Genomic DNA, 12220 nt, shown 5'->3' on the forward strand with positions numbered 1-12220 from the left:
AAAGCAAAAAAAAATAATGAATAGCAAGCCAAAGATAATAATAATAATAATAATAATAACAACAATAATGGCATTTGTTAAGTGCTTACTATGTGCAAAGCACTGTTCTAAGCACTGAATGAAATGCAGTCAATCAATCAATTGTATTTATTGAGTGCTTACTATGTGCAGAGCACTGTACTAAGTGCTTGGGAAGTACAAGTTGGCAACACATAGAGACGGTCCCTACCCATCAGTGGGCTCACAGTCTAGAAGGGGGAGACAGAAAACAAAACAAAACATATTAACAAAATAAAATAAATAGAATAGATATGTACCAGTAAAATAAATAAATAGAGTAATAAGTTCCACCTGAGCCCTATGGGGTGTGTGAAGAATTGCTTCTGAACCAAGATACCTTTAGTAAAGGTCTCCATCTGATGTTTCCACTCTACATTCTTCCCCATCTGCAGCAAAGTATCAGCTCTTTCAACTGCCAAGGAAAGACCTTCTAGCTCTACCTCTCCATCAGGTTTTAGAAATGCCCACTCTCCCATTTTGCATCCTGATATATATGGATCTTCATTAGGTTCTTCATGTTTAAAGACAACACCCCTGACACTGACACTATCCATGTCTGTGGAGTGCCAGGAGAGATCAGTGTGTGGTCACTTTCCTTCGCACGCAACTCCCAGGTAGATTCGGGAAGAACCGCTGCTCTAGTGCCTGTCACTATCTTTCTGTCCTTCTCCATCATTGCTTCCTCGACTACAGATGTTTTTCCTTGAATAGAGCCCCCTATATTGGATTGTTGCTGCTGTTTCTCAGAATTCCAGCTGTGCAGGCCTGTTTCAAGTCATCCCTCTGGTACTGTGTTTCTCTTGCTTGCTCTGCGTGCATTCACCCCACCGCAGCTGCCTTTGGTATCACAGATATCGTGCATCAACTTCCCGAAGTGATGTGTTTCTGTTCCTCGTAACAGCTGTGTACACTCTTTACTGTAAATCAAGAATTTTCCCTTTCCACTTGTTAGTCTACAAGTTGTATCCTCAAAGTCCTATTATTTTCTAAAGCTTTCTTCATTATTCAATACTTTCAGCTCCGTATGGGAATGCGTGGTGGCGGCAGGGGTAAGAGGGAGGAAAGGAATTTACTAACGGGAATAAATACTAGTTGCTTTTTCAAATGATTAGCTTGATGGAACTAAAAAGCCATGAACCTTTGCTTCCCTTTGACTTGAATGAAAGAATCATGTTCTAGTCCTAGAGCGTGTCTCAGTGGAAAGAGCACAGGCTTTGGAGTCAGAGGTCATGGGTTCAAATCCTGGCTCCACCACGTCATTTGTGTGACCTTGGGCAAGTCACTTAATTACTCTGGGCCTCCTCATCTGTAAAATGAGAATGGTGAGCCCCCCGTGGGACAACCTGATCACCTTGTAACCTCCCCAGAGCTTAGAACAGTGCTTTGCACATAGTAACTGCTTAATAAATGTCATTATTATTATTATTATTATTATTATTAGTCATTAAGGAGTGTGAAGTCATGTTTTACTCCCTCTTCCTGTAGGCCTCATAACATCATGACGAGGATCAGCATTCACTCAGTTTTCCCAAAACACATGCTTTCACTACACTTTTTTGTATAGAATGTGAAGGCGGAATTAGGGGCTATTCTTCAGAGAACTTGCATCTGTCCAGACATGGCATGGCACAGGAGTAAGAAGAAAGAGTTGCTTAGGAGAGTGGCATCAGTTGGTGGGGTGAGTGCTAGAATGCTAGGAAAGCACCGTGGTTCAGCGCTTAGAACAGTGCTTTGCACATAGTAAGCACTTAATAAATGCCATTATTATTATTATTATAGAGCAAGGGCCTGGGAATCAGAAAGACCCGGGTTCTCATCCCGGCTCAGCCATTTGTCTGCTTTGGGACCTTGGGCAAGTCACTTCACTTCTCTGTGCCTCAGTTACCTCATCTGTAGAATGGGGACTAAAACTTTGAACCCAATATGGGACAGGGACTGTGCCCAACCCAATTACCTTGTACGTTCTCCAGCATCTAGTACAATGTCTTGCACAAACTAACTGCTTAATAAATACCACAATTTAATAATATTATTGTTAACAACATTGATTTTCCATAATGTTGGGTGCTTTAGGGATGCAACCCCCTTGTTATAGGAGAACTGGGCATATGTAATAGTCTTTTCAGACATGAATGTTCAAGGTTGGTCACAGCCTGCATATGCCCCATGAAAATGAAAAGACTTAACTGGACTTCTCTCACATATTTTCCCCCTTCCCTCTCCATTTCCCTGCCCCCTTTCCTGAGCCTCCTGACAGATCCCTGCCCCCTCACTACTAAAAAGGATAATGTACTTTCAAGAAACTCCAGGACATTGTAAAGGTGATAATTTGCCAGCCAATCAAGGGTATTTATTGAGCACCGCCTGTATGCCAAGCCCTATTCTAGACCATTGGGAAAGTACAATAATGGAAAGAGACACAATCTCATTTCCACTGCTATTCACCACACTGACAATAAATGTTTTTACATCCCCATACCCACCATGATGTGGAAAAGGTATATCCAAAGGATAGGTAGTGATAGATTCAGTGTGGCCTAGTGGGTAGACCATGAGCCAATAGAAGGTCATGGGTTCTAATCCCGGCTCCACTACTTGTTGGCTGTGGGAACTTGGGCAAGTCACTTCACTTCTCTATGCCTCAGTTACTTCATCAGAGTAAAATAGGGATTGAAGTTGAGCCTCCCCTTCTGGGACAGGGTCTATGTCCAACTCAATTTGTTTGTTTCCACCCCAGCGCTTGATACAGTGCCTGGCACACAGTAAGCACTAAAATACTACAATTATCATTATTTTTATCATTATTATTCCAGCGGGGATAGCCAGAGAGGTTCAGCTACTCAAGCGCTGACAACATTGACAGCGACTCTGGAACTCACGTTCAACTTGTAATTCCCAAGAACTTAGTACAGTGCTCTGCACACAGTAAGTGCTCAATAAATATGATTGAATGAATGAATGAAAGAACTAGTGCTCTGCACACAGTACATGTTCAAAACATGCCAGCGACTGATTGATTTCTTGGATACTGACTGCCTGTCTGAAGGTGGTTTCCATCAGTTGTGTAAAGAAGTACGATAATAATGTAGGGGAGTGAGGGGTGGGTCACAATTTCAACTTGGATTAAGATTCTGGCTTGACAATAGGCTGATTTCTTTGAAACTTGGCCTTAATGTCTTTCAGGCCTGGGGCTGTGGACCCTTGATCATTTTGGGGACTGTTTTAGATCAAGGATGATTAGCTATATAAATCTGGGCCCACTTTATAAAGTGTTGCATTCTTTTTAAGCATTTCTTAATAGGCAGCTGAGTTAACTATCCTGGTTAAGATGTGAAGTGAGTTTCATCAGAACACACCACAGAACAGTATGTTAAGATTTACTTGGCAACCAAACTGCCAACCGGATTATCGTCTGTGGCAGCAAAAGCTACAGCTGAAATTTCAAATGCTTTCGATAACAAGCCCAAAGTTTTAAGTAATAAAGCATAATATTCTGCAGAAATTTTCCATATTTGGCTTAAGTTCAGTTGAATAATTTTTTAAAAGAGTTTATTATTCAATAATGCCAATTCAATTTTTCCTTCTATCATCATCATCATCAATGGTATTTATTGAGCACTTGCTGTCTGCAGAATACTGTACTAAGCGCTTGGGAGGGGAGGTATGGTACAACAGAGGTGGTAGACACATTCCCTGCCCACAGTGAACTTAGAGTTTAGAGGGGAAGACAATCATTAATATTAAGAAATAATATATGTTACCAGGATAAAAAAAATAAAATTTCAAGTCTAAGGGTTTTTATTTCAATTTACCACTTCAGACAAGAGAGAGCCACTCTCCAATCCTGTGTCATTTGGTGATTGAATATCAAAACTTCATATTGTTTGGAGTGACAAACTGAAGAGTTGGTTTGGAAATAGTAGGATATTAATTAGAAAGAAGCATGCACATAGTGCTACACATGTCCTACACCGCAGAAAAATTCCCAAACCTACGTGACCCAATCCTAATGATAATATAGCGTGCCTACTGAAGATACAACTTCTCTCCAGAAATCCACTACCTTTTTTCCACTCTCCTTAAAATGCATCTTCAGGAAGCTCATGATACCAAGAGTCACATTAAATATTTTGAAAAAATGTATTGTGCCTTGATTTTTCCAAAGCATTCTCACATAAGGTAGGAAGAGGCTAATATTATGTTCTCCATTTTATAAATGAGGACAATGAGGACCAGAGAGGTTAAATGACTTGCCCAGTCACCCAGTAAATTAATGGCAGCACCGACACTGGACCCCAAGTCTTCTGACTCCCTATCTCACTCTTTTTCCACTAGACCATGAGCAACAGGCTTTGCAGAGGTTAATGTTGGACAAGGTATACACTTTAAATGCATATGCTGAGCAATGAATTGTCGGTCACGCATCTGTCTCTTCATCACGTTTAATGATAGGATGTGTCTGTCAAGTTTTTCTTAGAACACAAAAGGTGGGAATTTCACAGTCATGTATACATACACATAATTTATATGATCGCTGGTAAAATATTTACAGAACTTCGAGGCCCTCTATGAAGAATCCTCTTACTGGAATACATTTACCCAAGCTTACCCTTTGTCTTTTCCCACGGTTTCTGTGTCCCCCACCCAACCCTCACTGCACATACCCAAATTTCCCAGCCTTTTGGATTAATCAATCAATCAATCAATCGTATTTATTGAGTGCTTACTGTGTGCAGAGCACTGTACTAAGCGCTTGGGAAGTACAAGTTGGCAACATATAGAGACAGTCCCTACCCAACAGTGGGCTCACAGTCTAAAAGGGGGAGACAGAGAACAAAACCAAACATACTAACAAAATAAAATAAATAGAATAGATATGTACAAGTAAAATAAATAGAGTAATAAATACTTGTGTGACTCTCGAGTGCCTAGTTTGAACGGGCTGTAGACAAATTTAATATCCCTGATAGAGCCTAGACTTAGATTTTTGGACTTTTATGTGTGTGCCAAACTCAGCTTCTCCTTTCCTGATCTTCAGCAGAAGATAAAATAACAAAGTGGACTGGCAGAGCCTTTCGGAAGAATTTTTCATGTATTCCATGAAACCATTTCTCCTGTTTATTTTAGAATGTAAACTTCTTAAGAGAAGAGACTCTATCTTCTGTAAGCTCTGAAGCATGTATAATACTGCACACATTTAAGCACTCCAAACTAATAATGGATGATGACGATGGTGGTGCAGTTTTGTTATTATTAATCTAATCGAGACAAAAATAATCCCCCAGGTGACAGAATCAGGAACAGAGGTCTGTCTCCTGTCTGGGTTATTAATTAGACCAAAGTTCAAGAATCATATCTGAGTTCCCCACTCTGAACTTGTGATTAATGCAACCCATTTAGGTACCACAATGATAAGAACATTATATAAATATTCTATATTTGCTGCGCAGAAGAGTGTTACGAGTTACTAATGATGCAGTGCAGCTGGTAACCTCCAGTTTGACTGTCACTCCAAGAAGCCAGATTTCCTTGTTTGCATCATTAGGGTGATCAACTGAATTTCGAGGCTTCATTTTATTATAATAATGATAATATCAGAATTTATTAAGCACTTACTTTTTGTCAAGTACTGAGGTAAATACCAAATAATCAGATCAGACACAGTTTCTCTAACAAAAGGGGCTCACAGTACATCTCCATTTTACAAAAGTAAGGATTGACGCATAGAGAAGCTAAGTAATTTGCCCAAGACCCTCATTTGTGTGTGTGTGTGTGTGTGCGCGTGTGTGTGTGTGTGTGCGTGTGTGTGTTTTGTGTGTGTGTGTGTGTGTGTGTGTGTGTGTGAGAGAGAGAGAGAGAGAGAGAAAGAAACTGTTACCTGGCTAACCAATTTGAGACAACATATTCGAGGCAGGCAAAGATGATGAGATGGGCATCAAGCAAGCAATCAATCAATCAGTGGTATTTATTAAGTTACTAATTGCCTAGGAGAGTACAATAAAATATCTATCAATCAATTAATGGATGTGAGCACCATCCAATTTGCTTAACTTGTATCTATTCTAGTTCTTAGTGCAGTGTGCATAGTAAGTGCTTAATAAATGCCAAAATTAGAATTAGAGTAATTATTTATTGAACACTTCCTGTGAGCAGAGCTCTGTATTAAGCTCTTGGGAAAGGACCATGCAGTAGAATTGGTAGGCATGATCCCTGCCCACAAGGATACAGTCTACAGGGGAAGACAGACTAATTAAAATGAATTGCAATAAAGTTGGTAGACACAATTCCTGCCCAAAAGGAGCGTAGCTGTTATTTTCTAGTGAAATCTAGGATGGTGATGTAAGAATATTTTCCAATGTTTAAGATTCAGGATTTAGTTTAGTATAAAAACCCATCTCCCTTTTGAGATTTCAAATTACTGTTTGCAGAAAATCCTACTCTCGATCTGCCAAAAGAAAAGACATATGCAATAAACTAATGTGGCGTTATTATGAATTTGTTTAAACATAAACTTTAGCAGTTCAGGCCCTCCCAGTTTTGATAGGTGGCATTTTAAAATACAGATTTTCCTCTAAGAGCCCACACTATGCTATTGTTGTGTGAAACAACTCAACCAATATAATTTGCTCTTCTAATACTAACCTTCTCATTGGCTCTCACCCCCTATTTTCTCATCATCGACCCTCTCAAACCCTCTCTCCTTCCTGTAGCTACCTTCCCCTATATAGCCAATAGACCATTACTCTTCCCAACATAAAAACCCTACTAAAATCACATCACTTCCAGGAAATTTTGCCCATCTATTCTCCCTTTTATTCCTCTACTCTATTTTCCCATCCTATTTTGTCACTTGTGCTTCCAAGTCTAATATAATAATAATAGTAATAATTATGGTATTTGTTAAGCGCTTACTATATGACAAGCACTGTTCTAAGCCCTGGGGGAGATACAAGGTAATCAGGTTGTCCCACTTGGGGCTCGCAGTCTTAATCCCCATTTTATGGATGAGGTTATTGATGTACATGTACCTAAAATTCTATTTATTCTAACAATTTTGACACCTGTCTACGTGTTTTGTTTTGTTGTCTGTCTCCCCCTTCTAGACTGTGAGCCCATTGTTGGGTAGGGACCGTCTCTATATGTTGCCAACTTGTACTTCCCAAGCGCTTAGTACAGTGCTCTGCACACAGTAAGCGCTCAGTAAATATGATTGAATGAATGAATGAGGCACAGAGAAGTTGACCAAGGTCACAAAGCAGACAAGTGGAGGAGCCAGGATTAGAATCCATGACCTTTGACTCCCAAGCCCGTGCTCTTTCCACCAAGTCATGCTGAAATCAATTCTTACTATGGGTAGGGCATTTTACTAAGTGCTTGGAGGAACACAATAAACAGAGTTGGTAGACCTGTTTCTTGCCCATGAGGAGTTTATAGTCTAAAGGAGGAGACGGAAATCAAAATAAATTATGGATATGTAAATTACAGATATGTAAGTGTTGTGAGGCTGAGGGAGGGGTGAATAAAGGGTACAAATCCAAGTGCAAGGGTGATATAGAAGGGATAAAGGGTAGGGGAAATGAGGGCTTCACTGGGGAAGGCCTCTTGGAGGAGATATGATTTTAATAATGTTTTAAAAGTAGAGAGAGTGATAGTCTGTTGGATTTTAAGGGAGAGGGAGTTCCAGGACTAAGGCAGGGGTCGGTGACGAGAGATAAAATCAAGGTATGTGTGAATAGATTGGTGTTATAGGATTGACCTGTGTGGGCTGGGTTGAGAAGCAGCGTGGCTCAGTGGAAAGAGCCCGGCCTTTGGAGTCAGAGGTCATGGGTTCAAATCCCAGTTCTGCCAACTGTCAACTTTGTGGCTTTGGGCAAGTCACTTCATTTCTCTGTACCTCAGTTACCTCATCTGTAAAATGGGGATGAAGACTGTGAGCTCCTCGTGGGACAAGCTGATCACCTTGTAACCTCCCCAGCACTTAGAACAGTGCTTTGCACATAGTAAGCGCTTAATAAATGCCATCATTAAAGCAGTAAGGTAAGATAGGAGGGGACAAGGAGATTGAGTAGTTTAAAATGGAAGGGAAGGAGTTTCTGTTTGATATGGAGGTGGATGGGCAATGACTGGAGGTTCTTGAGGTGCAGAAAAGCATGGATTGACCTTTTTCTAGAAAAATAATCCGGGCAGCAGAATGAAGTATGGACTGGAGTGGAAAGAGGCAGGAGACAGGGAGGTCAGAAGGGAGGCTGATGCATTTATTAAGGTGGGATAGGATAATTCCTTGGATTAATGTGGTAACAGTTTGGATGGAGAGCAAAGGACATATTTTAGCAATGTTATGAAGGTTGAACCTACAGGATTTGGTGACAGATTGAATATGTGGGTTGAAGGAGAGAGATGAGTCAGGGATATTGCCAAGGTTTCTGGCTGGTAGACATGACCTGGTACTTTAGTAATAGGATCTGAAAGATATGTACAAAAATGTTACCACATGACTGTGAGCACTTAGGGTGCTTTGGAAGTGTAGGTATAATGAAAAAGCAATTAGGGGAATAATAATAATAATAATAATGATAAGTGGGGAGATTGGACATTAATTCAGGAAGGTCCACCAGAAGGATACATGATTTCCGAATTTCTTGAGCAATTTCCATATTGTCTTGATGGAATTGATGACAGTGAAGTTTTGAAATTCAGTCAGTTCACTTCTTGCTCTCCTGGCTCTCTATGTTTTTTCAGGGGAGCAGCTGATAGCTAGGATCGTGTCCAGCCATCCTTCCTTTCCCTCGGTATTTATCTTTGATGGTTAATTGTTAGTTCTTCTTTTGTGTCTTTCCTCCTAGATTGGAAACTCCTTGGGGACACGAATCAATCTTCATGCACCACTTGTCAGCTATGTGACCTCGAGCAAGTCACTCAACGTCTCTGTGCTGCAGTTACCTCATCTGTAAAATGGGGATGAAGACTGTGATCTCCATGTGGGACAACAATTGTGTCCAACCTGATTAGCCTGTATCCACCCAAGTGCTTAGTACAGTGCCTGGTACATGGTAAGTGCATAACAAATGACATAAAGAATTACATTTTTTTAGCTCCTAGTTCAATGCCGCACACATAGCACGTGCGTAAGACTTGCTAGTGAAGTCTGAAGAATGAATGAATGAGTAGTAGGAGATATTGGCTGTAAGCTCTCTAGACTGTAAGTTCATTGTGGGCTGAGAAAGTCTGTTTATTGCTCTATTTTAATCCCCAAGTGATCTATGGAAGCGCCCAATATGTGATTGAATGAGTGAATGATGAAGCAGTCTACACAGACTTTTGTTCCTCTGAAGAAACCTTGGGACTGAACTGCTTGAGGACCCTAGTCTAGGTTTCCAACACCAAATTTTACTTTTGCTGTTCAAGTAAATGGAAATGTGTGTGTGGGAGTCGGTAGTGTTGTTCTTCAGAAGCTAAGGACAGGTGACTTGAACCAAGGATCCAACTAGGATCTAACCAATTAGGAGAACTTTGTCCAAGGTAAACTCTCATTTGTTCTAGAAAAGTCTTTCATAAAAGTTCCAGCAACTGATTGTCTTAAATTGAGCTTGATAAATTCTGCATATTTCCTTTGAAATTATTATAATTCTACTCTATTTACAAATGAAGGTAATTTTATATGAAATAATACCTTTTAACATTTCCGTATTAATGCATGCAAAAAATAAGCAAGAGTTAGAATTTGAGGGATGGAACAGAGGCAAGAATCTGAAACGCTCTTTGAACCTGGAGGTAGAATAGATGAACTTTAAATTTTTGCTGAGAATGAGATAATAATAATAATAATAATAATAATAATGGCATTTATTGAGCACTTATTGTGTGCAAAGCACTGTTCTAAGTGCTGGGGAGGTTACAAGGTGATCAGGTTGTCCCACAGGGGGCTCACAGTCTTAATCCCCATTTTACAGATGAGGTAACTGAGGCACAGAGAAGTTAAGTTACTTGCCAAAAGTCACACAGCTGACAATTGGAGGAGCTGGGATTTGAACCCATGACCTCTGACTCCAAAGCCCAGGCTCTTTCCACTGAACCATGCTGCTTCTCATGCTTCTAAGATGTCTCTTAGGTTATGATATGTACTATAAAGTAGATGGATCTTATGGATAGGATGGTGTTTTGTGAGAAGCAGCTTGCCTAGAGGATAGAGCCCAAGCCTGGGCCTCAGAAGGACCTGGGCTCTAATTCCAGTTCTGCCACTTGCCTGCTCTGTGATCCTGGGCAAGTCACTTCACTTCTGGGTGCCTCAGTTACCTCATCTGTAAAATGGTGATAAAGACTATGAACCCCATGTGGGACAGGGACTGTGTCCAATCTGATTAGCTTGCATCTACCCTAGCACTTAGAACAGTGCTTGACACTTAGTAAGTGCTTAACAAATACCATTATTATTATTATTATTATTATTAGTGTAGGTTCCAACACTACAGACAACTCTGTAACAATTAAAATCCTTGAATTAGTGTGGTTTCATCCACATCATATTGATTTTAATTTGGAGAATTACTCTCTTTTAAGAAACTCACACTGCCTCTGCTTTTACCAGAGGGTAAGTATTAATATTTGCATTTGATAAAAGGCAGAAATGAGGCAGACTTAGAGGCAGATCATGGGACATAAATCCTTATTCTTAGTAATGTTCTTCTCTCTTGACCTCTCCCCCTGGGTAGAAGAGTGAGGGATAAATCAGACCCAAGAGAACTATAACAACTCAGAGCCAATGTTTGATAAGGAAAAAAGCCCTCTTTTCCCAGGAGAACCAGCTGGAGTGGAGCTTTGGACCTTTTAGCCAGGCTTATGCCTTACTGGGCCAATGTGCTGTCATGAGAATGCTAGCAGCATCCAAATTACGAAAAATTCCCATGACGCTAAGTTAACAGTAGGGACCAAGGCTTCAGTCTCACCAACTGAAGGAGTCTGTCTCCTGGTTTGCCTTTCTCACTACCAAAAAATCCAAATTTCCACAGAAGGAAATTTTACTAGGAGGATTAGCATGGAAGTTCAACATGAGATAAGCATATGAAGGAGATATCTGAACCTTCTAGGGTGCGCTTCAGAGTTTAAGAAATGTTTCAGTTGTTGGTTAATAATAATAATAATAATGATAGTATATGTTCAGTGCTTACTACATGCCAAGATGATTGTATAGAAGTAGCGTGCCTTAGTGGATAGAGCACCGGCCTGGGAATCAGAAGATCATGGGTTCTAATCCTGGTGCCGACGCATGTCTGCTGTGTGACCGTGAGTAAATCACTGCACTGCTCTGGGCCTCAGTTATTTCACCTGTCAAATGGGGCTTAACGGTGTTGGGCCCTATGTGGCACAGGGACTGTGTCCAACCTGACTAATTTCTTTCTACCCCAGCACCTAGAACAGTGTTTGGCACGTGATAAGTGCTTAACATCATTGTTATTATTATTACCCCAGTGCTTTGTACAGTGCCTGGCAGGTAGTAAACACTAAAACAAATAATTAATCGAGCACTCTGTGAATTGCTGGGGTAGATATAGAGAAACAGTGTGGCTTAGTGGAAAGATTACGGGCTGGTGAGTCAGAGGTCGTGGGTTCTAATCCTGGATCCGCCACTTATCAGCTTTGTGACTTTGGGCAAATCATTAACTTTCCTGTGCCTCAGTTACCTCATCTGTGAAATAGGGATTAAGACTGTGAGCCCCACGTGGGACAAACTGATTACCTTGTATCTACCCCAGTGCCTAGAACAGTGCTTGGCACATAGTGAGCGTTTAACAAATACCATCATTATTACATTAAAGTATCAGATTGAACACAGTTCATGTCCCACATGGGGCTCACAGTCCACATTTTACAGATCAGAAAGTTGAGGGCTCAGAGTAGGTGAGTGATTTGCCCAAGGTCACCCAGGAGGCAAGTGGCGGGACCAGGATTAGAATCCAGGTCATCTGACTCGCAGACCTGTGCTCTTCCCACTAGCCCACAAATCCAGAACAGTTCAGCATTTGCCCGTCATGGGCTTTGAAAGAAATTTTGCTTATTCTGGCACTATAACTGTTGACTAGCCTGATTGTGGGAACATGATTGCGTTCTATTTTATCCTTCTAGAATTTTGCTTTCTGTGTTGCATCTAGTTATTTGTTTGACA

The sequence above is a fragment of the Tachyglossus aculeatus genome, chromosome 10 (genome assembly GCF_015852505.1).
Source record: "Tachyglossus aculeatus isolate mTacAcu1 chromosome 10, mTacAcu1.pri, whole genome shotgun sequence".
Taxonomy (NCBI): Eukaryota; Metazoa; Chordata; class Mammalia; order Monotremata; family Tachyglossidae; genus Tachyglossus; species Tachyglossus aculeatus.